At 34.9% G+C, this 26360-nt stretch overlaps 1 pseudogene; it reads left to right on the top strand.

The window, feature by feature from the left end:
• The first annotated feature begins 20837 nt into the window (after positions 1-20837).
• Positions 20838-23776, top strand: LOC143577033 (multiple C2 domain and transmembrane region protein 16 pseudogene; annotated as a pseudogene).
• Positions 23777-26360: the final 2584 nt, after the last annotated feature.

Genomic DNA, 26360 nt, shown 5'->3' with positions numbered 1-26360 from the left:
GGTTTCTGTTTGTTGGAAACAAATTTTACATTATGACTATGTGATATTGTGATAATTAGGTAAGTTCTAAACGTAAGATTGACTTCATTATCGGAATGTTATTATGCGATTTTATAATTTAAAGGGAATGTATGTTCTATGAAATGATGAAATCCGACATATAATAAGTAATTTTCTGTAAAAGCGTGTTAAAATTTTACTAGGTGTCGAAATTTTTTATAATACACGTGCTATATTTGTGATATATGACTTCTTTTGACACTTGCTAATAAAAATTTCATCTGAAAACTATAAAGGTCATGGACACCTAAGCATATTCCCAAAACTCCTCTTCTATAACGTTTTGGACATGTTACAATAATAATCACCTCCATTTGATTAAGTTAACGACTATGGTTCAACAAATCGTGATTTCATTTCTTTCATTTCATATAACGATATATGTTTGTAGTCTATATATAATAAATATTAATTAATCTTATTATCCGCATCTTATTTCCATATGAATAATTCATTACATAAATGCTGATCTTTGAATCTTTGAACCATAACTTCTAATCCTCATCAACTTGTACATATGAAGTCCAATATTTATACGCAGTATAAGCGCTGAAAACCACAAACACCAGAAAGCCAACATTCACCATCACTTCGGTAAACCTTTTAGATCTTAGGACTTGACCTACTGTTGACTTGATAGCGGGAACGACAGTCTCTGTATTTGTATTAAGGTTATCATTTTGTGCATCTTGAGGCGATGGCGTCGCAACTGCAAGATCTGGCATGGAAGGTTTCAAGACCTGTTTGGGCAAAGTAATATGAAGGCGCCCTTGAGAGAATTTGGCATGAATATTACTCGAGTCATAATCTTTGGTAACCTTTACTTCTTTCACGAAACGACTTCTTTTTCTACCTTCCAAGGCATTCTCTCCTGTGATCTTCAATATCCCAGAATTGCTTATTTGGATTCTTAGTTGTTCTTTCTTGAACTCTTGAATATGTAAAGAGTTATGATATCAATAAAAAATTAGTTACTTATCAAGATCTGTTTTTGATAATATAGCATTCATGGCGGCTTTAAAATGTAACTTTTTTTATTGTATTTAGCATAAAGTAAAAACAAACAAAAATACGAGTTTATACCTGGTAGATGTATCACGAGTATGTCCTGACCATCCTCCCGTTGCCATGTGCACATAGGTTCGAATTCATCGTAGGAAAGTGAGGTCTGGGATTGGGTGCCTCCAACTTTTGAGTCCATAATGTAACGTTATAGAGAATGATTTAGGCGCTTAGAAAATAGAAATTGATCTAAAGGATTATTGATTTTCGATTTGATGAACTTGTTCTTATAGTAGCAGCATGATGATTGAAAGGAGTTATACCTTTTCCAGTTATGTTGATTTCTTGATTTTGCTTCTCTCAGCCAAAGCTTTGGCTTCAAAGATTCTTGTGGAAGCAAGGCATGGCTTGAAATAGAAATAAAATAGAAATAAAATTAAAGCATATTTGAACATGCAATGGAATAAGTTTTAAGTTTTAAGGGATTATAACGTTTAAGGGATTCAAGATTCTAATATATCCACACTTTGTTTTTAACACATATTTTGGGGAAAAATTATATCATATCTCACCAAATATTCTTTCCACATAATTTAAGTTTTAACATGTTAGAATCGAAAAACATTGAAAGTCACTCAACCAAATTTTATTATATTAAATTCCTTACACTTGTATAAAATGCATATACTTGTGCTAATATATAAAATAATGACTTATTATCTCTTAAATAGATTAAGAAGGGGTTGAGACGTAGCTTATTAAATTATAATCTTTTTTATTTTGTAAAGTTTGATAAGTAACAAAATAAAAATAATAAGTGTTTATAGGTTGCCACCCCTAGTTAAAGAATTGGTGTAGAAAATAACTACTTGTTATGAATTCACCGACGAATTGTGCAAGTTGTATGACACCTTTTTCACAATTGTCTTAATTATGGTCACATGAACACTCCAAGTAAAAATATAATAATTTGAGTTTGTCGGCAATTTCACATTTACGTAGTATAAATAATACTACAATGTAAATGAAATATTATCCCCAGTACACATTCTCATCTTTTCCTTTTTATCCTCTTGTTTCTTTGTTCAAATATTACTTCAATAATATTGTTGTAATTAAGGCTAATATTATAACACGTTATCAGCACGAGCCGCTTATATCCTAACCAAGAAAGGTAATAGACACAAAGGTATCTACATAAGCATCATAAACACTTCTTTAATTATGTACATTAGATATATATCTATGCATATACATATACTAACTAATATACTGAGTAATAGCAATAATGTGTATAAACATTGTTATTAAAATTTGATAACTATTCTAACTTTTATTTATATATGCACACTAATATCTCATTTAGAAGTTAGATTTATTTACACTAACAATTCTATTCTTATTATTGTGCATACTAATTATATATATTTTATAAAATAAACTGTATTTAATATCTTATTTATTATCTTACTTTAAAATAATTAATATTATATATTATATATATACACACACACAAACGGTAATGTTACCGTTATAAACGGTAATATAACCGTTGTAAAAGGTTATAAATTTTCACTATAAATAACCAATCATTAACCCCATTTCATTTACAACAAACATTCTTCTTATTAAATTTATCCAAGATAAAATTCTCAAAATGATTCACCCGGTTTTGCTGTTGGTCATTGTAATGCTTATACTACTTCTCATTCTAATTTTTAATCTCCCATCTGAAGATTTCGGCATTTTCTTTTTCTTTTATATGTTTATAGCTCTACCAATGTATTGCATCTCATTGTTGATTGATATATATGGATTCTAATATTTATCTTATTATTTGCTCTATTATGTTTAGCAACAAAATGTCAAATATAGCAAAACTCGAATTCCCTGCACTCAACATTTCTGGAGAAAATTATATGTCTTGAATAGCAAATGTCAAAAGACATTTAAAATCTATGGATGTGTTAGACACAATCCAAGAACACAATGATTGCTCTGACCAGGATAAAGCAAGAGCTGATGTTTTCATCCATAAACATATTGATGAATTACTACAGCATGAGTATTTTATTTATGATAACCCATATATGATATGGGAAGATTTGAAAAGCAGATTCGGTCATCTAAAGGAAGTTTTACTTCCTACTTCTAGAGATGAATGGAACAGTCTTAGGTTCCAAGATTTTAAGAGGGTAAATGATTACACCTCTGCTTTATACCGAATTTGTTCAAAGCTAGAATTTTGTGGGTATCCCGTAACAGAGGAAGAAAAGTTAGAGAAAACTTTCTCCACGTTTCATGCATCAAATATAAACTTGCAAACACATTATCGTTTGCAGAATTTTAGGAGATACTCTGATCTAAATGCATTACTCCTTGTAGCAGAGAAAAATAATGAGTTATTGATGAAAAATCATCAATCTCGTCCCACGGGTTCATTAGCAATACCAGAAGCACATGTTGCTCACAAAAGTTCTCATAAAAATTCTGATCATAAATGAGAACAAAATCGAGGACGTGGACGTGGTCATTTTGACAAAAGGCATTTTAATGATCGTAAGCATCCATTCAAATGGAACAATAACTCTTACAGTCGTGGTCGTGGCCATGGTTGTGGTCGTAACCAGAGAGCCAATAATTATCATGTCCCACACAATACCAATTCCAACCACCAAAATAAATGGAATGAAGATGGTAGGTCCGAAAACAATGGCACTTCATGTTTTAGATGTGGAAGTACAAACCACTGGGCAAAGGCTTGTCGCACAGCTCCACATCTGTGTGAACTGTACCAAGCCTCTCTAAAAGGAAAAGAGAAAGAAGTGAACCATGTTGATAACTTTAATAATATCAATGCTGAGCTGAGCGTTGAAGACTTTGGGGTAGAACTTTGAAACAAAGTTGCTTGACTACTATAATTAGATGCAGTTATTAAGTGTGTTCTCATTATCTTTAATTATGTAGTTTCTCTTTCATGTACTACTTGTGTTTCAATTAAATAAAGTTCTTATTAAAATATCATATGTCTTCGTTATACACTTATTTTTTTTCTTAATATTTTTCAAGATTTAAAATGAAAATCACCGGAGCACAAGATCAAACAAATAAAGAAGATATATGTATAGCGGATAGTGGAGCCACGCATACTATACTTAGATCTAAAAAATATTTTTATAAACTGAAACCAACAAAAGGGATCATCGATACAATATCAGGTCCTACAAACTTGATAGAAGGAGTGGGAAAGGCTAATTTAGCATTACCAAATGGTACAAAGCTCAAAATAGAAAATGCTTTATTTTCCCCAAAATCAACAAGAAATTTGTTGAGTTTCAGAAACATATGTCATAATGGATATGATACTCAGTCAAGGACTTTTAGTAATGAAAAATATTTGCATATCATAAGCAAAGATCAAATATTGGAAAAATTGCCAATGCTCCATTCTGGTTTGCATTATACATATATAAATGTGCCTCAAGCACATATGGCAGTCAAAGAAAATTGTTGCGATTCTGGTATCATAAACTTATGGCATGACAGATTAGGCCATCCAGGATCCACAATGATGAAAAGGATCATTGAAAATACACATGGGCATCCACTGAAAGGTCAAAAGATCCACAAAATAGATAAAATGCCTCAATGTACATCTTGTTCTCTTGGAAAATTAATTACAAGGCCTTCGCCATTAAAAGTCGATAAAGAAACACCAATGTTTCTTGAAAGAATTCAATGTGACATATGTGGTATTCATCCACCATGTGGACCATTTAGATACTTCATGGTCTTAATAGACGCATCCAGCAGATGGTCTAATATCTCTTTATTATCGACTCGTAATGTTTCTTTTGCAAAATTTCTTGCTCAAATTATCAAATTACGTGCACATTTTCCGGATTATACCATTAAAAGAGTAAGGCTTGATAATGCGGGAGAATTTACATCACATGCTTTTGATGATTATTGCATGTCTGTGGGGATTGTTGTAGAACACCCTGTTGCTCATGTACACACACAAAATGGCTTAGCCGAGTCGTTGATCAAACGCCTACAGCTAATAGCTAGACCATTAATAATGAGGACAAAACTCCCTGTTTCTATTTGGGGTCATGCAATTATGCATGCTGGATCATTAATCCGCGTGAGACCAAGTGCAAATCATAAATACTCTCCCACACAACTTGTTTCTGGAAATGAGCCAAATATCTCTCATCTTAGAATTTTTGGTTGTGCTGTGTATGTTCCTATTGCACCACCACAACGCACAAAAATGGGTCCCCAAAGAAGGTTGGGAATATATGTTGGATATGAAACATCTTCCATCATAAGATACCTTGAACCTTTAACAGGTGATGTATTTACAGCACGTTTTGCTGATTGTCATTTTAACGAGACAATGTTCCCGACATTAGGGGGAGAAATGAAAAAGCAAGAAAGAGATATATCATGGTGTGTGCCATCATTGTTACACCTAGACCCAAGATCAAAACAAAGTGAGACAGAGGTTCAAAAAATAATACATCTACAAGAAATTGCAAATCAGTTACCTGATGCATTTACTGATATAAACAGGGTCACTAAATCTCATATACCAGCTGCTAATGCTCCAGCTCGAGTTGAGATTCCAAGCAAGCAAAACCATAATAATGCACCTCATGAATCTCAAAAACGTTTAAAACGTGGAAGGCCAATCGGTTCAAAGGATAAAAATCCTCGAAAAAGAAAGGGTTCTGAGAAGGATACTGACCCTAAGGAAGGAATGATTGACAAAACCTTCCCTCAGGAAAGAATAAATGATATAACATTTCCTCAGGAAGAAATAAATGATTCCAATAAAGAATTGTCAATAAACTATGGTAAATCACATATAATGTGGGATCGAGATGAAATGGAAAATATTGATGATATATTTTCTTATTCTGTGGCAAGCGATATCATGGAAGAAAATGATGACCCTGAACTAAAATCTGTAGATGATTGTAAAAATCGACAAGATTGGAACAAATGGAAAGATGCTATGCAAGCTGAATTAAACTCACTAAACAATCGAAAGGTTTTTGAACCTATTGTCATTACACCAAAGTCAATGAAACCTGTAGGATATAAATGGGTTTTTGTGAGAAAACGAAATGAGAAAAATGAAGTTACAAGATATAAAGCAAGACTTGTAGCTCAAGGTTTTTCTCAGAGGCCAGGAATTGACTATGAAGAAACGTATTCTCCTGTCATGGATGCTATTACGTTTAGATATTTAATCAGCTTAGCAGTCTCTAAAAATTTAGAGATGCGCCTTATGGATGTTGTCACAGCTTACTTGTATGGATCACTAGATAGTGACATCTATATGAAAATTCCCGAAGGATTTAAACTCCCCGATGCAATAAGCTCAAAGCCTAAGGAAATGTATTCCATCAAATTACAAAGATCCTTGTATGGACTGAAACAATCTGGAAGGATGTGGTACAATCGTTTGAGTGATTATTTGATAAGCAAAGGATACACAAATAATCTTATTTGTCCATGTGTCTTCATCAAGAAGACAACATCAGGATATGTGATCATAGCTGTGTATGTTGACGATCTAAATTTAATTGGGACACAAAAAGAAATTAATGAAGCAATTGCTCTTTTAAAGAAAGAATTCGAAATGAAAGATCTTGGAAAAACCAAATATTGTCTTGGTTTACAAATTGAGCATATGCATAATGGGATACTTGTGCATCAGTCAACTTATACTGAGAAACTCTTAAAACGTTTCAATATGGACAAAGCAAATCCTTTAAGCACACCGATGGTTGTTAGATCACTCAATGTTGACAATGATCCATTTCGTCCTTGCGAAGATAATGAAGAGATTCTTGGTCCCGAAGTACCATACCTCAGTGCAATTGGAGCACTTATGTATCTTACTAACTGTACAAGACCTGACATTTTTTTTGCAGTTAATTTATTGGCAAGATTCAGTTCATCCCCTACTAAAAGACATTGGAATGGTATTAAACATATTTTTCGGTATTTAAAAGGAACTGTTGATTTAGGTTTATTTTATCCTAACGATTCAAAAGAAGGGTTAGTTGGTTATGCAGATGCAGGTTATTTATCTGATCCCCATAAAGCAAAATCTCAAACTGGATATGTATTTAAGAATGGAGGAACTGCGATTTCATGGCGTTCTCAGAAACAAACACTCATTGCAACATCTTCAAATCATGCTGAAGTCATTGCATTGCATGAAGCTTCAAGAGAATGTGTATGGTTAAGATCTATGTCACGACACATATTGATTTCTTGTGGACTAGAGAAAGATCGAATTCCAACTCCTATCTATGAAGATAATGCAGCTTGTGTCTCGCAAATGAAGGAAGGATATATCAAAAGTGACAGAACAAAGCATATACCACCAAGATACTTTGAGTATACTCGAGACCTTATTAAAGACAATCAGGTTGAAATGAGATATGTCCAGTCCAGCAACAACTCAGCTGATCTTTTCACAAAAGCACTTCCCACAGCAACATTCAGGAAACATGTTCATGATATTGGCATGCGCCATGTACGAACAATGTAACGACCTGCAATTTGAGGGGGAGCTATATACTGCACTCTTTTTCCCTTAGCTAAAGTTTTTTTTTCCCATTGGGTTTTCCTTTAGCAAGGTTTTTAGTGAGGCAGTACTTCAAGACCCCGAAGTTTTGAAAATGTGTCATCCAAGGGGGAGTGTTATGAATCCACCGACGAATTGTGCAAGTTGTATGACACCTTTTTCACAATTGTCTTAATTATGGTCACATGAACACTCCAAGTAAAAATATAATAATTTGAGTTTGTCGGCAATTTCACATTTACGTAGTATAAATAATACTACAATGTAAATGAAATATTATCCCCAGTACACATTCTCATCTTTTCCTTTTTATCCTCTTGTTTCTTTGTTCAAATATTACCTCAATAATATTGTTGTAATTAAGGCTAATATTATAACACTACTACATTTGTTCTCTTTTAGTTGTCCTGTTTCCAATTTTGAATGGGAAGCAAACAACTTTTAATTTATTCATAAATTTGATACAACATATATCTTCTATCATACTTCTATTATTCATTTAAGCATCTTGTAAAATATAATGCTTATAAATTTCCAATTTTAAATCAGCTTTACATATTCACCACTGTAGTTTTCTCTCAACATGAAAATCTTTATTCGTACCATCATAAATAGTAAGTTGATAAACTTACGTTGATATCATCTTCTTGAATATTGGCTTTTCATCAAGTTGGTAAATTACTGATATACCCTCCTAAACCTGTTGATGCGAGGGGTAAAATAGTAATTTCACATGTGAAACACTGCCCAGAAATTAGATATTATCAAGAATAATAATCAAAAGCTGATTGATGATATGATCAGAAACTGGTCCAGACCACCTTCATTTGGTTGGGTCTCATGTGATGATGATAAAAAGGCTACATGAGAACTTGTACATTAATTTCTTTCTAAACTGTCAGAAATTTGGTAACCACTCTCTATTGTCTGTGTCGTGTGGAAAAAGTGGAACAAGACAAGGCCCTCACTTCCAAAATCTATCAGCTTTCCATTTTAATTTTCATGTGGGAAAGTGACCTGTCAATTCATGTGGTGGTTCTATAATTTGAAATCTTTTCATAAATTTCTAAACTTTATATATAGATGTGTATCATGACACCATGATATTCATCACATCAAAGAGTGACAAGCCTGCACCTTTGCAGGTTTTCTTGATTCTTGAATGATTCTTGAATCATGAGATATATAGTGAAAACAAAGAAATGGGGCTGTTAAGAATGAAGTTTGATTCAAGATTCCTTGTGGGATTCGTGGGGATCTCGGACCAGGCTTCATTCTTGACAACTGTCATTTCAGTATTTTGGTCGGTTATATGGAATGAAGCTTGATCAGGTTCTTTCTAAGTTCTTGTAGGTTTAAAATGTTTTATGCGTTGGTTTAAATAATTTTGTTTGCGTGTTTGGAGTGGAAGTTAGCAAAGATTTTTATGAGTTTTTAAAGGTCTTTACTCTTAGTCTCTTCGCTCCGTAATTAATTGATATCAATTCTTGTTTTTGTTTTTTATATGACCGTCTTTAATATAGGAAGTGAAATTAATTCACATGCGGTCCATTTTCATAGTTAGGATGATTTGAATTATTTAAGTGTTTGAGCCCAAAGTAATCCTGTAAGTTTACGAATAACATATGAACCATGAGGTATGATTTAATACTTAACTGTTACTTTTGCGCAATATATAAGGAGGTGACTTATATACCACTATACTAGCTACAAAGTATTATGTTTCGTAGCATTGCATTATGTGATGTTGTACATATCATATGTGTGTAATGAGCAACGTCATATTATTTTTTATGAAGAACTTTACAACTCATCAAAATTCACAACTTCAGTATGGATCCATCAACATGCTATTTAAATCACTTAGCATATGCACTTTTACATGTATATAATTACACTACGTTTGAAATATGTCTAAGTTATAATCAAAATATTGTGTTAAATAAGGCAGACTATAGTTCATCACACATCAATTCTCTTGCCACTCACATCTTGCAAACCCTAGTTCTTGTCATACAAGTCAATCTCTTTCATCTTTTGTTGAACTCGTATTTTCTTGTACGTGTTAATTGGTATCATCATGTTGATGATAGCTACGTAGGTTTTGCTGTTCATATTGTTTAAAGCTAGATCTTTTGTCAGTTTGCATTTGGTGTTTTCTGTAATCGTTGAATCAAGAATGTGGAATAAAGAGTTTTAAGATTTGGGTTGTGACATACTAGTATTTTTTTTCTTGAGCTTCGATAATAAATATAGTCCTTTTAATAATTAGGCAACAAAATGATCAAATTACAATAAAGAGCCGAGTAAGCGGCCAACAAATTATGCCGCTACCCCCTTTTGAACTTATAATTTAGGTAAATTAACGTTGTGTATGTAAATTTAAGTAATCACATTAGTAGATTTCAATTTATATTTTAAGTAAATTAACTTTGTGTATGCATATTCTATGGGCTTGCTAATTTGGTTTTTTTTTTTTTTTTTTTTTTTGTTTTTTTTAGTTATGAATTTTGAACACAAACGTTTGGAATGTTTCGGTTTGGCATGCATGCTAAAGACCGAATGTGTTAATGATGAATGACGTGCAATTAACGTAATGTTTTTAACGTTTATTAGTCAGTGATAAGAACCAAACAGGTTAGTGATATAAATTTGACGTATTTTTTAACGTATAATATAGTTGATGCTCAACATGTTACGATTTGAAACAATCAATAAATACCAAAATAAAAACTGTAAAACGTGTGTATATTTTTACCTATATCTTACTAATATATTAAAGCAAGATGATTTTCTCCACATGTCCTTATCCTATCCTATCCTATCCTATCCTATCCTATCCATATAGGATTCCATGTAATCACATTTCCATATCAATAATTTTCACATATTCACAATTATTTTTAATCCACTAAATTAAAATAAGCATTCCAATTTAATTCAATTAATTCTACAATTAAATCTATTTATTCAAATTAATGCAATTAACTCCATGATTAAGTTTATTTATTCCAATTAATAACCACATTGTCAATGATTTAATTTACTCTTGAGGAAAGAAGAAGAGCCGGTGAATGGTGATCAAACCGAATGTTCTTTAAGTTTTCTTTATTTATCTATTAAGAAATTACATGAAAAATACTATAAAAATATGTCTTTGAAAAATATTTATAGAAAACACTCTAAAAGAAAAAGGTAAAAAAAGTTCTTTAGAACAATTAGGAACATTTAAAAAAATTAAATAAGGCTGTTTCAAAAGAGATTTTCGGAAACTTAATGTGATGCATTTTAAAGCTGGTATGTATCTGTAAGCTTAGTTTTCAATTAATATTACAAAATCTTTTACTAATATGTGTTTTTTATTTTTTCCAAGTCTAATGGTTCATTTATGTTATATTATTTCTTATTTATTGCATTATTTATTATAAAGTATTTTCTTTTTATGTTATAGATATAGTTTAATATCTTTTGTAACATCTGAGGGTAAAAAACTTATGTCAAATATTTGTGTTGATTGAATGCGTAATTTAAATTTTATATTGTTTGTTGATATGTTTTCCACCCGTGTGTAATACGGGTTATTATTCTAGTACTACACTAATAAAAGAGACAATTTGTGGCTCAAAACTCCGAGTCTAATTAAAAATGTTCATATATATAGCATGTGGCTAAAAAAACTCATTCGAATTTGACTCATTTACAAACAGAGACAGCTTGGCTCGGACCGTTTACATACTGAGCCATCCCGGCCTGGATCATTTACAAACCAAGCTGGAAGCCGAAATCAACTCAGCTTATATAAACTGAGCCAACTCGGCTCAGCTCGTTTTAAGCCAAATACAACCAGACCTGACTCAGATTACCAATTACCAAAGGACGACTAATTGTAACTACTAAATCTGGATTGAAAAGGGGATTAGATTCATGAGACTAAGAGCTACTTTCAGAAAAAGGTATTAGCAGATATTGTTGCTGCAAAAGATTCTTTTAAGGTGAATCTATGCATGTGTTCAAAAAGCTTCCTCGTCACTTATATACACTTTCACATGAAAACTGTACAATTCTACCTCATCTTCACGTGCACCTTTTTTTAACCATTAATTAGTTTATACAATTTACCATCTTTCTTTACACATGCATGCTTTGCTTATTTGGTATATTACTAATATATTAAAGCAAGATGATTCTCTTTACATGTCCTTATTCTATCCTATTCACATAGGATTCCATATAATCACATTTTCATATCAATAATTTCCACATATTCACAATTATTTTTAATCCACTAAATTAAAATCACCATTCCAATTTAATTCAATTAATTATACAATTAAATCTATTTATTCAAATTAATGCAATTAACTTCATGATTAAGTCTATTTATTCCAATTAATAACCACCTTATCAAATGTATGTCTTTCTTTTTAAGTTTCTGTTTCATTTAAATATATTTATTCAAATTAATGCAATTAACTCCATGATTAAGTCTATTTATTTCAATTATTTATAAAAAAACACTCTAAAAGAAAAAAAAGAAAAAAACGTTCTTTAGAACAATTGGGAACATTTAAAAAATAAATAAATAAAGCTGTTTACAAAGAGATTTTTGGAAACTTAATGTGATACAGTTTAAAGCTAGTATGTATTTGTAAACTTAGTTTTCAATTAATATTACAAAATCTTTTACTAATATGTGTTTTTTATTTTTTTTCAGGTCTAATGGTTCATTTATGTTATATTATTTCTTATTCATTGTATTGTTTATTTATAAAGTATTTTCTTTTTATGTTATAGACATAGTTTAACATCTTTTGTAACATCTGAGGGTAAAAAACTTATGTCAAATATTTGTGTTGACTGAATGCGTAGTTTATATTTTATATTGTTTGTTGAAATATTTTTCATCCGTATGTAACACGGGCTATTATCCTAGTAATCTAATAAAGTAGAGTTAAAGACACTAGTGCGTTAATAAAGTGTTGGAAACCGTTAGTCATGGCGGATACACCTTGAATGCAGGCAGGCCCCCCAGTCCAGGCCCAAAAGGAATTCAAGTAGAAAAAGTGTGTGTTTACCAAAAAAAGATAATGAATATGGTTTTGCTTATTCAAATTAGGCATGTTCAAAACGGTTTGAGACTAGAACCGGAACCGGTTCCTAACCGGTTCCTATATTCAAAACCCTCAATTAAACAGGTTCCAGGCTCGAACTGGTTAGGGAACCGAACCGGTTCTCCCACCCTCGGACCCCTAACCTATCTAACCGGTTCTTACCGGTTCCTAACCCGGTTCCTGTACCGTAACCGGTTCCAACCGGTTACAGTGTAAATTTTTTTTTTTTTTCGTTTTTCGTTTGCGATTTGGATTCTAAACTACGATTCGTATTTGTATAACATGAAAAATAAAAAAAACAATTAACATAAAAATAAACAATTAACTGATGAAGAAAAGACAACTACTGAAGATGTTTGCCACTGAAGACAACTACTGAAGGTTGCCACTGAAGACAACTACTGAAGGTTGCCACTGATGAGGAATACTCATCAGTGGGAACATTCATCAGTTGCAGAGTTTGTTGTCACTGATGCAAAATATGAATCAGTGACACATCAGTTGCAGAGTTTCATCAGTTGGAACATCATCAGTTAAATATGTAACCATTGTACAATGTAAACTTGTTCATTGGATTTGCAATACAAGTGCATTTAGTTTTTTTTTTCGTTTTTCGTTTGCGATTTGGATTCTAAACTACGATTCGTATTTGTATAGCATGAAAAATAAACAAAACAATTAACATAAAATTCATTTTATTTACTTTAAGAAGTTCAAAAAAAAAGGTTACATGTTTTAAAATCTTCAAAAACAAACTAACAAAACATTAAACTTATAAATATAAAGTTGTGACATATTATTTCTAGAAAAGCCTTCTTGTTCGTCGTAATTATTGAGCGGCGACTTCTTCCTCGGAATTACTTGTAGAAATGCCTTATTGTTCGTCGTGCACTCGAACATCAAGTGGTGTTTCATCTTCGAGAGTGGTTACGTGTTGAATACGATCGATTGAGTCCAAGTGATCCTTTAAGCAAATGCACATCTCCACCGACTCCGAATTTAGTCTTGTTCTTCTCACCGATATTACCCTGCCACTAAGAGAAAAAACGGATTTCGAAGCTACCGTAGAAGCTTGGACGGTTAGTAAATCACGGGCCATGGTGACAAGAATCGGAAACGCGGTTTCCTTTACCTTCCACCAAGCCAAAACATCAAAAGTGCCATATTCCTCTTCGGATAAACCGGTAGAGTAATCATTTGCACTATACCTTCCTAGTTCGCTTGAAGGTGTGTTACCCCTTTGTTTTTTATCCGTTACGTTGCGAACGGTGTTCATAAGGCTAATCATGGGATCTCGTACTCTAGTAGCACTTGAACTTGATGAAGACCCCCCCGGCATAGGCATGTGTATGTTTGACCCATATTTATTTAAATAAAAGTCATACATAAATTTAAAATTCAAGTTAAAATCATTTTTTGCCTCTGTTGAAAAGTTTGGGTCAACTTCATGCATATCTAAGGCTGAAAAAATTTCGCCTATCACACATTCAACCCCCGTAACATTTAAAATTGGGTTTAAAGCGGCGGCGCAAGTAAAAACCGGTGGCAATTCAAGAAAGTATTTTTTTAATTTAAACTTCATTGGTAATATGATGTTTGAAAACATTGGACTTTTATTTTCAAATTCTTTAAGATTGTTAACGATTAAAAATAACTCCGAAATAACCAAGGGACTTGTCGGATAATACGTTCCCGATAGTTTCGTAGTTGATGTTTTAAAAACTTCAAGAAAAGTCGATAAGTCATTGATAATTTCCCATTTCTCATTTGAAAAGGGGATTGCCAAATCATTCTCGGCAAGACTAGAATGAAACATTTGTAAAGTTTCTCTTTGTTTCAAAGCACTTTGAAACATTATGCAAGTGGAATTCCATCGATGAGGTACATCCCAATTAGCTCCCAAAGCTTTTCTTCCCGTATCTTTACAAAATTTTCTATATTCCATTTGTCTTTTTTTACTTTTCTTAAAAACTTCATGTATCATTAGTCTAAAATCGTTTATAACCGATGTAACCTCATCCGAAGCAAGTCCGTCTTGCACGATTAAATTAATGATATGTGCAACACACCTTGAGTGAAAAAATACACCATTGCAAATCGGCGTATATTTTAATTTTAATTTATCAACCGCCGATGTATTATTCGACGCGTTATCAAATGCCATTGAAAATATTTTATTTTCTAGTTTATAAGTTTTTATAACATAATCTAAAATTTCAAACAAATTATCTCCCGTATGTGGATACTCAAAGAGTTCGAAAGCAATGGTGCGTTTCATCATTTCCCACGATGACGGGTCTACCCAATGAGCGGTGACACAAAGATAAGATTCGGGTAGACCATGTGGAGCCGACCAAACATCACTAGTTAAGTTTATTCCCGTATTTATATTTTCAAAATATGCAATTAGTACCTCTTTGGCCTTCTTCCACAATTTTAAACAATAACGTTTAAGAGTATGACGACTTACGTGAGTGTATTGTGGTTGAAGCGTATCTCGAATCATGGCGGTTAAGCGAGGGTTGTCGAAGTGGCTAAACGGCAAAGCTTCTTGAATCACAAACTTCGCCATACGATCTTGAACTCGATCAATTTGGTATGTAAATATTCCGCCTTCACTATTCATTTGCGTTTGTTGCGAATCGACGTTCTTTTTCAACGCCTTGCAATACGGTTTTTCAATGTGTTTCTTCAAATTTGAATTCGAAAGTGGGTTTAAATAAATCCCACAAAACTTGCACCGAGCCTTCAATGAATGGTCACTCAATTCAACCAAATCCCAATCGCACCAAATCTCTTGATTACGATTATGAGGTACAATACGAACGAAACTTGGTTCGGCGTTGGAACCTTGACCAACCGATGATTGTGAGGTAGCCATAACAACAAATATGAATATAGAAGAAGAGAAAACAAGATATTAGAGAACTCAAAACGTTGTAATAGCGTTTTTTTGTATTTTTTTGCGTTCGGGTTTGCGTTTTGAGTGTTGTGATGAACCCATGACACCAAATACCTATTTATACTAGTAGTGGGGTGCTTGGGGGAGCCAAAAAACGGCTATTTTTGACCCCAACGGTCAAAAAACGGCCAAAAAAACGATTTCCAACGGCTATATTCGATCCAACGGCTAGAACCGGTTAGGAACCGGTTCCGGATGGTTCGGTTCCAGAACCGGTTCCGGTTCCTACCCGCCCCCACTCAGAAATGCAAGAACCGGTCACGGATCATCGGGTTGAATCAGATAGGGTCCGGTTCCTACAAAAAACGGGTAGGAACCGGTTCGGGTCCACCGGTTCGGTTCCAGGAACCGGTTTCGTTGAACATCACTAATTCAAATATCACCACTAAAGAAACTTTCTAAATTTCATCAAAATTCATTAGTAATTTATTTTGTTTTTCATATTAAAATTAAAATTATTATTATTATTATTATCTATTTGCGTTCTTTGTTGTATCGTATTTACTAGTGGGATTAGGTCGGCGTGGGCGTTGTTTGTTACAAAGTTATAGTATAGGTACCATACCGCCACTAGATATGGCAAAAGAGATGCACAAGAGGATATCTGCAAACATTTTACATCCAAACCATAAAGTCGAATACTGGTACCGGTACTGATGTTATTCGATCATAAGCAGTTTGATTCGTCACAACACGGACGGTATCAATTCGGTTTGTGTAAAAGATAACGTCGCAACCGTATATATATTAGATCGAGCTAAATTCATACTCAAACGTAGGTAGTCTTACCAATATACATATAATCTGATTTAAAATATTAAGCACAAAACCAAACATATTTTGTAATTTTCATAATATAAAGGGAAAGTGGTTTAGTTTTAAAAGTTCCATGTAGAATTCTGAATAAAAAAGTGAAGTTATTAGCTTTTTAATGATGTCAAGTTTTATGCCGATTTAAGGGAATGAAGCTAACTATGGGCACCAATGCCTCTTTCACGGGATGCTAGATAACACCATAGTAACCACTATTGTGAATTTTTTGTGAATGTTTTTACAACCTTCGAACACAACAATTAATTCTTAAACGGATAGTGTCGGGTCCAACACGTATCCCAATGTAGATCTTCAGTGATGAACTAGATAGCCCTAGCGGAAACCCTATACGCAGAGCACAAACCATCAATCCCACAAATACCCATCATATTACCAATGAGACGGATTGGGATAATTGATTTATCCCAATGTAGTGTCATCATGATATTAATGAGCTCTTATACCATGTGATGTAAAGCTAAAGCAAAAAATAATAGAAGCATTTTCAAGTTGTTTCAAACATTACAAATGAGCTTTTATTTGCACGTTATTCTACTGAAATGTTCATTAAGTTCACTTAAAATGACTGATATGTTGACTAGAGACTTTAAATGAAATATTAAATCAAACTCAAATAAGAGAAAGCTTATGATCATATCAAAAGGTAAGCTATTCATTAAGTTCAAATTAATCTATTCGATCAAACTTAATCAACTCTCTAAACTTAATTAAAATAAATTGCAATAATCAACATTTTAGAAAAAAAAAGTATTATAAAGGGTTTTATGATGATTGCTCTTGTGGGTTATGGACCATTTTTCTCACTCTTCTTTCACATTCTACCAATCCAAATTAGGGGTGTTCACGGTTTGGTTCGAAACCATAAAACTGTCCAAACCAGTCATCGGTTTGATTTCATGGTTGATTTTTAATCCTAACTTTTGGTTGGTCGGTCATCGGTTTGGTTTCATGGTTGATTTTTAATCCTAACTTTTGGTTGGTTGGTTTCAAAGTTTTCAAACCGTTGCGTACGGTTTGGTTTACGGTTTATGCCAAAAACCAACCGTATAAAACCAAACCGGACCGGACCGTATGATATACTTAATATAATTTTTTTAAATATGTTATATTATACATGTATGTACACAAATACACTGATGACATAATTAAATTATAGTTGTTAGTGTTATAAAATACTAACAGGAAAGTATAAATGGGCCGAGTACCAAATCCCAATCATGCAAAGGAAAGTATTAGACAACTTTGTGCTATGCATATTTCAAAACTGTTTTGTGTTTTTTTTACTCTGGATAACCTGTGTATAAAATTATCAAATTTTGCAAATTATTTACAACCATTTTATAAATGTATCATAAGACATCTTGTATAAAAACCCAACAATTCTAAACCGTGAAATCAAACCGGAACCAAACCGTTACTAACGGTTCGGTTTGGTTCGGTTTAAAAGTTTTACGGTTTGGTTTCGGTTTACAAAAATCAGAAACTGTTACTAACGGTTTGGTTCACGGTTTGACATAAAAACCGCAAAAACTAGACCGTGAACAACCCTAATCCAAATGTGGCTTGGTATTTGATTTATCGTCACTTATCACTTGAATTTAGTCGTTTATACGGGTTGATTTAATGGGTTAGTTGAGTTAAGCTAAAAGATCTAACTCAAAGAAATCGGATTAGTAATCATTAATAACATATTCAAAAGCATAATACCATGTAAATGTTTTATTTGCAAAAGTTAATTTATTGTTTTAACTTATATTTTGTCTTAATCATATTTAACGCAGTATTTCAATAAATTCAAAATCAATGATTAAACAAAATGCTTTCGGGCTGGCCTAACTTAGCTCACTTCACCTCATTACGTGGTTATGGTATATACATGTTTTAGCATGTTATCCAACTTGTTTACTTTTTACTGCTACTTATTTACAAACGACCCTAAACTACATGTATTCAATCTACCTAATGCCTTGTCGTGGGATCGAACTATAATCCCCTTAGAGAGTGTGTAACTAACACTTCTTAATATGGGTATCTAACATCCTCGTTTTCTTATTGCTCGCCTCTTAAATTGTTATCATAGTTTGAAAAAATGTAAATAAAAAATGTATATATCTATTTCAACTCCAGTTGAAATTTCTTAGCCATGTTGATAAGTGAGGCCACATACATTATATAGAACAACTTTTGTTAGATCTAACATACAAAGATCCAAACAATTACTGCAGAATTTGTGGAAATAGGTCAAAAAGTGAGTTGGAAAAGAAAGTCGGTGACACCAAAGTGAGCCATCTTTGTCAAAAGCATTACATTTGTTTGCCGTTCGGTCTGACGGTCTCATACCATGATTAGACCATCGCTACACCACCACTTTGGATTTATCTTTTTTATAGTTTATTGTTTTCATATTAAAAACAAATTTTAATAACAATAAATATGTTTTTATGCTTCATTTGTAGTGATTGACAAAACGTGTGAATCGAACATGAAAAAGAGGTTGGGAGGGTCGGCAAGTCATGGCTGGCTCCTTTTACTTAACTTTTTAAAAAAGTTTTATAAATAGTTAATGTAGCTATTTAAAATTATAAAAGTCATATTGTTAAAATAACGAGTTTAAAGAGTGTACAAATCTTTTAGACTATGTGTGTTTTTGTTATCGGTTTTGAAATAACATGCACACACGTTTTCACACATCTTGCTGCACGTTAACACACTCATGCCCAAAGGGGTGCCGCCATGAAATGGTGTTATAAGGCCTCCGCAAATCTGACGTGACAGGGATGCTAAATCATAACATTTAGTCTTTTAGAAAGATAATAAGGAAACTTAACAAAAGTTATGATTTTTTTTTATTTCTTACGACTGTACTTATTACTAAGAAAAATAAGATACAAATTAAATTTAAAAGAGAAGAGAATCTTATAAGAGAAAACAAAAAGATCTCTTCCATAGTTCCATGACGCAAAGTATATGTACATTTGAATATTTACTAATTGTTTGGTATAATAGAAAGTCATAAAATTAGATTCTTTTCTAACATGCCACTCAAGATCATACATACCAAAAAAGAAAAAAACATTCTTCCAATTAAATTTATTCGAATAATATTAATATGTCATATTATACGTGTTTAGTACATTTTCAGTTTACCGACCTATTTGCAATTTTAATGATAACCTGCATTTTTCACACAATTTATTTAGTTCTTATTGATTTATAATTTTGCTTTTAGTTTTAAAGGTACACGTAGACACCGGTAGTCTTTTCGTATGCTCGTATTATAATTTTCTTTTAGTATAAAAAATACATCTTTGGCTCGTATCATTACTCGTGGCAAACACATTTTGCTGATGACACCAATAGATGTTAAAGCTACAATACAACGCTATAGATTATTATACCACACTAGAGCTTCTCCGATACAAACGGTTCAAATGATTACAAACATATCACATCAGTTTACACATCAGATTCTCATTTATTATACACACATGGTGTGTGTGTTCAAATTATAACAAAAAAATTGTTGAAAACTACAAGTACCGCAAAATATATTTTCATTTCTTTGTTTCAAATGTGAAACAGAAGTTAGCTGTACAACCGCCTACTTACTATCTTATTAATTTATTAAATAATCAACACAGTAGATGATTTATGCGAGTGGTTTGCTCGGTTCTTAACATAATAATAGTTTTGAAAGGAATTGTTGATATACTGGTTGTGTATGAGGGATCCACCACTATTCCATCCGGTTAAGTTTGAATTCAGTACACCCACAAACGAATACCCTTTCGTGCATGGGTCTTCCAATGGGGGGGTTTGGATATCATGATCGTCCGTATTCGTTCTCGTGCATGTGAAATATATGTTGAAGGCGCTCCTAGTTGTGCAAAACCCTTAGGTTGAGAGGTATTTGTTTCAAATCCCACATACGACAAGAAGTTCGCCGTTCAAAAAAATTAATAATAATCATAAAAATAAACTAAAAAAGAAACTAAAGTTCGCTAGATCAGTGTTTAAAAATATTACCATAGTAAGCAAAGAAAAAAGCAAACAAAGCAAGCTGTTATATTTTAAAAAGCATGATTTCCCTCCATTAATACCAACAAAAGAAAGCTTCTCCTCCTACTTGCTCATGAAGGCAAACCCACCACCTTTTCTTCTCATCTCCCACTCAACATTTGCACCAAAACATAATATGTGACAAAAACAAAACATAACTCACTACAACACAAAACATTTGTTCAGTCCCTTAAAAACATCCATCAATGGCGGCTGTTCGGAAGCTCATAGTAGAAGTAGTTGACGCCCGGAACCTTCTTCCAAAAGACGGCCATGGAGCATCCAGTCCGTACGTCATACTCGACTTCCACGGTCAACGAAGGAAGACCAAAGTGATACCAAGGGATTTAAACCCGGTTTGGAACGAGGTTTTGGAGTTTAATGTCGGCAAACCATCGGATGTGTTTGGTGACATGCTTGAAGTTGATGTTAACCATGACCGCAGTCTGGGACCCACCACCAGAAACAATTTTCTTGGTAGAGTCCGGTTGGATTCACGGCAGTTTGTGAAGAAAGGTGAGGAGGCTTTGATTTATTATCCGTTGGAGAAGAAGCATTTGTTTAATTGGATTCAAGGTGACATTGGTTTGAAAATTTATTTTTCCGATGAGGCGCCGCCGGTGGTGGTTCCGCCGTCTCCGCCGCCGGCGGAGGAGGTGAAGACGGAACCGAAGCCGCCAGAAGAGACACCAGCGGCGGAGGCGGCACCGAATGAAAATTCCGGTCAAGACACCGGAATAGCCGATGGTGGTGGTGATGGTGATCCGGTTGTTGAACCAGGTACACCGGTGAAGGAAGAGCCACTTATTCAAGATCGACTAAAAACATCGAAATCCATGCCGGATATTAGAATTGGCGGTGATATTCCGGTGGGCCCACAGCCGATCCCTCGGGTATCGTCGATTAGTAGCTTCACGACAGATGTATCGGATTGGTTCCCGATCGAAAGGTCATCGTTCGATCTAGTCGATAAAATGCACTACCTATTTGTTCAGGTGGTTAAAGCTCGGTCTTTACCTACACTGGGCCACCCGGTTACCAAGATAGTGGTTTCGGGTTGCCAGGTCATATCAAAACCAGCTCGTAAAACGATGTACTTTGAGTGGGATCAAACATTCGCATTCCGACGAGACACCCAAGATTCGGCCTCGATCCTTGAGATCTCCGTGTGGGACCCGCTGATCTCGACCTCGATGTCTGATGTGGCGGGACACAATTTCCTAGGTGGGATATGTTTTGACACCACTCGTGATAGCTCGTTGGCCCCACAGTGGTACAGACTAGAAGGAGGTGGGGCTCACAGAGGAGATCTTATGTTGGCTACATGGGTCGGAACACAAGCGGACGAGTCGTTTCCGGAAGCTTGGAAAACCGACACAGCCGGTAATCCAAGCTCCCGGTCCAAAATCTACCAGTCACCGAAGTTATGGTACTTGCGTGCCACGATCGTCGAGGCCCAAGACGTTTCCCTCTCGTCATCGTTCCAAATCAAAGCCCAACTCGGGTAGTTCAAAAAACCAAATTCGTCATCACACATAACGGATCTTCTTCGTGGACCGAAGACTTGATGTTTGTTGCGGCCAAACCATTCACCGAACAATCATTTTTTTTTTTGGTTGAACAACGCGGGTCTAAAGAAACCACGGTTAAAGGCGATACAATCATCCCTTTAGCCACCATAGAGCGTCGCGTGGACGATAGAGATGTGGTATCAAGATGGTTAACCTTTAAAGACCCGAACGAAGAGAAGAGAGTTTATCGTGGTCGGGTTCAAGTCAAAGTATTCTTCGACGGGGGATACCATGTGATGGACGAATCGACTAATGTTTGCAGCGACTATCGGCCCACCGCAAAGCAGCTTTGGAAACCGCCCATTGGCACGGTTGAGCTTGGGATAATCGGGTGCAAGAATTTGCTACCGATGAAGTCTATTGATGGCAAGGGGTCAACCGATGCTTATGCGGTTGCAAAGTATGGTAACAAATGGGTACGAACACGGGCCATTTCGGATAATCTAGACCCAAAATGGAACGAGCAATACACATGGAGAGTTTATGACCCGTCCACGGTGTTAACAATCGGAGTTTTTGATAGTTGGGAGGCTTATGGATCAGACGGTCAAAAAGAGCCCACGCGATCAGATTTTCGTATGGGAAAAGTGCGTATACGGTTATCTACTTTAGAGATCGGGAAGTTTACAAAAATTCGTACCCGTTAATGTTACTTAATGCAACTGGTTTAAAGAAAATGGGCGAGCTAGAGTTGGCGGTTCGGTTCGTGCGTATGGCACCAACGATTGATTTTTTAAATGTATATGCGCAACCCTTGTTACCGTTAATGCACCACATCAAGCCAATTGGTGTGGTGCAACAAGAGGTACTTAGAACCATAGCGGTTAAGATAACCGCGGCTCACTTTGCACGGTCTGAGCCACCACTTCGTCGTGAAGTGGTGACTCACATGCTGGATGCAGACACTCATGCATTCAGCATGAGGAAAGTCCGTGCCAATTGGTTAAGAATAGTCAATGTCTTATCCGGGGTTATCGAAATGGTCAAATGGTTGGACGACACGCGTTCGTGGAAGAATCCGACAGCTACTATCTTGGTTCATGTACTCCTCATGATGCTTGTGTGGTTTCCAGACCTAATCATCCCGACACTAGCGTTTTACACGTTTGTGATCGGGATGTGGAACTATCGGTTCCGGGCCAGGGCTCGGGCCCGGCTCCCACACTTCGACCCGAAGCTCTCGTTGGCTGAAACAATCGATGGTCACGAGCTCGATGAGGAGTTTGACTCATTACCATGTACTAGACCTAATGAAATGGTGCGGGAAAGGTATGACAAGCTTCGTATGCTAGGCGCACGTGTGCAAAGCGTGTTAGGTGATATTGTGACACAAGGGGAACGCGTGCAGGCTTTGGTTACGTGGCGGGACCCACGTGCCACCGGGATCTTTGTTGGGATGTGTTTGGTGGTAGCAATAGTATTGTACCTTGTACCATCGAAAATGGTTGCCATGACGCTCGGGTTTTACTATATGCGGCACCCGATCTTTAGGGACAGGATGCCGTCGCCTGCGTTGAACTTCTTCCGAAGATTGCCGTCCTTAGCAGATCGTATGCTGTAGGGTAACTAGTTCAACGGTTCGGTACCTATTTGTATAAATTGGTGAAAATGTGACATGACTTTTGGAAGTTTAGTAATTAAGTGCTTGTACTAAATGCATCTGAGGTTGTATGTTATGTATTTTTCAATCTAAATTATGATGAATTCTATAATATATTCGAATACAAATTACTCATTTTTGTTTCAGTTACAAGATAAGGAATAGATTTATACATTATTATCAATGGGATGCATTTGACTCGGTTTGTAAACGAGGTGAACCCAAGCCAGGTTGTTAGCTGGCTCGCTTGTTTGACTCGTTTAAATTATAAAATATGAAGACCAGGGGCGAAGGATAGCTTAAGCCTGGTCCCGCCCCCCCCCCCCCTCCCGGCATGCGGATTGGGCAGCAATGCATATTTACCTGTTTCGTCCCGAAGATTTGAGCCCGCCCCTTGTGTTTTCATCCGAGCTTCACCATTTGATTAAGACAAAACATATATACAATTATGCACATATCTTGTGGTTGCTTTTTATGTATAATCTACAATAAAGAAGAGAGTATAAAGATAGTATATGTACTAAAAGATAAAGAGATGTGATAAGGGAAAAGTGGTATGGGAAATGGGAAAGGACTGATTTTTAAGAGTTATCATATTTTAGTTATGAAACTGAAATCTTTGTTTTTGGTTCGTCTCATATCACGTTAGTGAAAGAAAAGTGGCAATGCAGTCATCTTAACTATAAAATAGAGTGGAGTCTTTTGTAAGTTAAGATTATAGATTTATGTATCCTTTTGGTCATCTTAGGCTGAGTTAGCATTTATCATTTTCTAGCTTTTGGCCTCATGATTCATTGATTCTCATAAAGTGTAGTCAGGTTCGCACTACTTATGAAAGTCTGTTGGTTCATTTTGTTTTTATAGATATCAATATTTATAAAAAAACATATACATAGTTCAATTTTTTTATAAATAAACGGGTTGACTTGATGAACCAAGAGCTGGCTCATGAGTTGAGTTCGAACTAAACATTTTAGCTTGTTTAAATAAACGAGCCAAGCCCATTTGACTCATTTAACTTAGAGCTCAATCCGTCTTGACATGACTCAGATTGACTCGACTAGTATACAACTCTCTTTATGACTTGCTTTTAAGATTCAATTTGGTGTACCATGTTTAGAGGTGGCTCAACCTGTAAGTAGCCAAAAACGAATTCTAAAAGTTGAAAATTTTTGGAAAAAAATTTCTTAATATTATAATAAATTGAGATGCTATGTTCGCTTTTAACTTCAAAAGGGTCGGGTACGTGTAAAGGTAAATTACATTAGGTGTTGTAAGGGAAAAAGATACCTTGATAGTTAAGAAAATATCATTTCCCACAAAGTCCAATCATAACTTTAAGACCATCTCCAACAACGTTTTTTTTTATTGATGTTGTGGCATGTCAACATTTTTATGAGAGGAATAAGAGAGAATGTCGAATTTTCAACATTTTTCTGAGTGAAGGAATGAGAGAGAAATACGAAAAGAATGGAAGAAATAGTAAGCTGGTCATTCTTTCCCGTCTATCATTTGAGTTGGTCTAACCACAATCAATTTTGCTTCAACCATTATGTTTTTATGGAGTTGATTGACTACACTTGGTATCCGCACTTCTTGTTGTTACCTACAAAACTGAAGGATTTTAGAATATTATCCATTGTCCCTTCTCATTAACAATATCCCCTTATATAGGGTGAATATACATATCTCCTATACTATTACAATTGTACTCAAATAATAATAACACAATATATTCTAAATATACATTTATTATACGAAGTCTATTACTGGAGCGAAAATCATCAAACAACAGCTTGGGAAGACCTTTGGTAAAGATATCAGCTATCTAAAATCTGGTCGGTACATGTAGTATCCGTACAGTGCCTCGTTGAACCTGCTCGCGAACAAAATGTATGTCCAATTCAATATGTTTAATTTGTTGATGCTGAACTGGATTGCTGGAAAGGTAGATGGCACTAACATTGTCGCAATATACCAAAGTAGCCATAGTTAACGGCTTGTGAAGTTCTAACAGGAGATTTCGTATCCAGCAGATTTCAGCTACCATGTTAGCCACAGCTCTGTATTCGGCTTCCGCACTTGAGCGAGAGATAGTAGCTTGCCTTTTAGACGACCAAGAAACAAGCTTGTCCCCAAGATAGACGCAATATCCGGACGTAGATCGACGTGTAGCAGGGCAGCCAGCCCAGTCGGCATCGGTGCAGGCACGTAAAGATACGGTCTTCGACGGACTAAGAGTTAAACCATATGAGGTTGTACCTTTAAGATACCTTAAAATTCGTTGAAGAGCATCCCAGTGTGACTGTTTTGGTGAATGCATATGAATGTAAATTTGTTGTACCGCATATGAAATATCCGGACATGTAAATGTCAGGTACTGTAATGCTCCTGCAAGACTTCGATAAAGCATCGAGTCCTCAAAATTAGGGCTATCAGAATGACTGAGTTTCGGTTTGGTCTCGACGGGTGTGGGAACCGATTTACATTGTGCCATGCCAACACGTTTAAGAATGTCATGTGTGTAGCCCTGTTGTGAGAGGAACAAGTG

Source organism: Bidens hawaiensis, unplaced genomic scaffold, assembly GCF_021521415.1.
Source record: "Bidens hawaiensis isolate Kalapana, Puna unplaced genomic scaffold, B.hawaiensis_p1.1 tig00001461_1, whole genome shotgun sequence".
In the NCBI taxonomy this organism is placed as follows: domain Eukaryota; kingdom Viridiplantae; phylum Streptophyta; class Magnoliopsida; order Asterales; family Asteraceae; genus Bidens; species Bidens hawaiensis.
The sequence above is the reverse complement of the archived record's forward strand: the minus strand, read 5'-3'. Positions and strand labels throughout refer to the sequence as shown.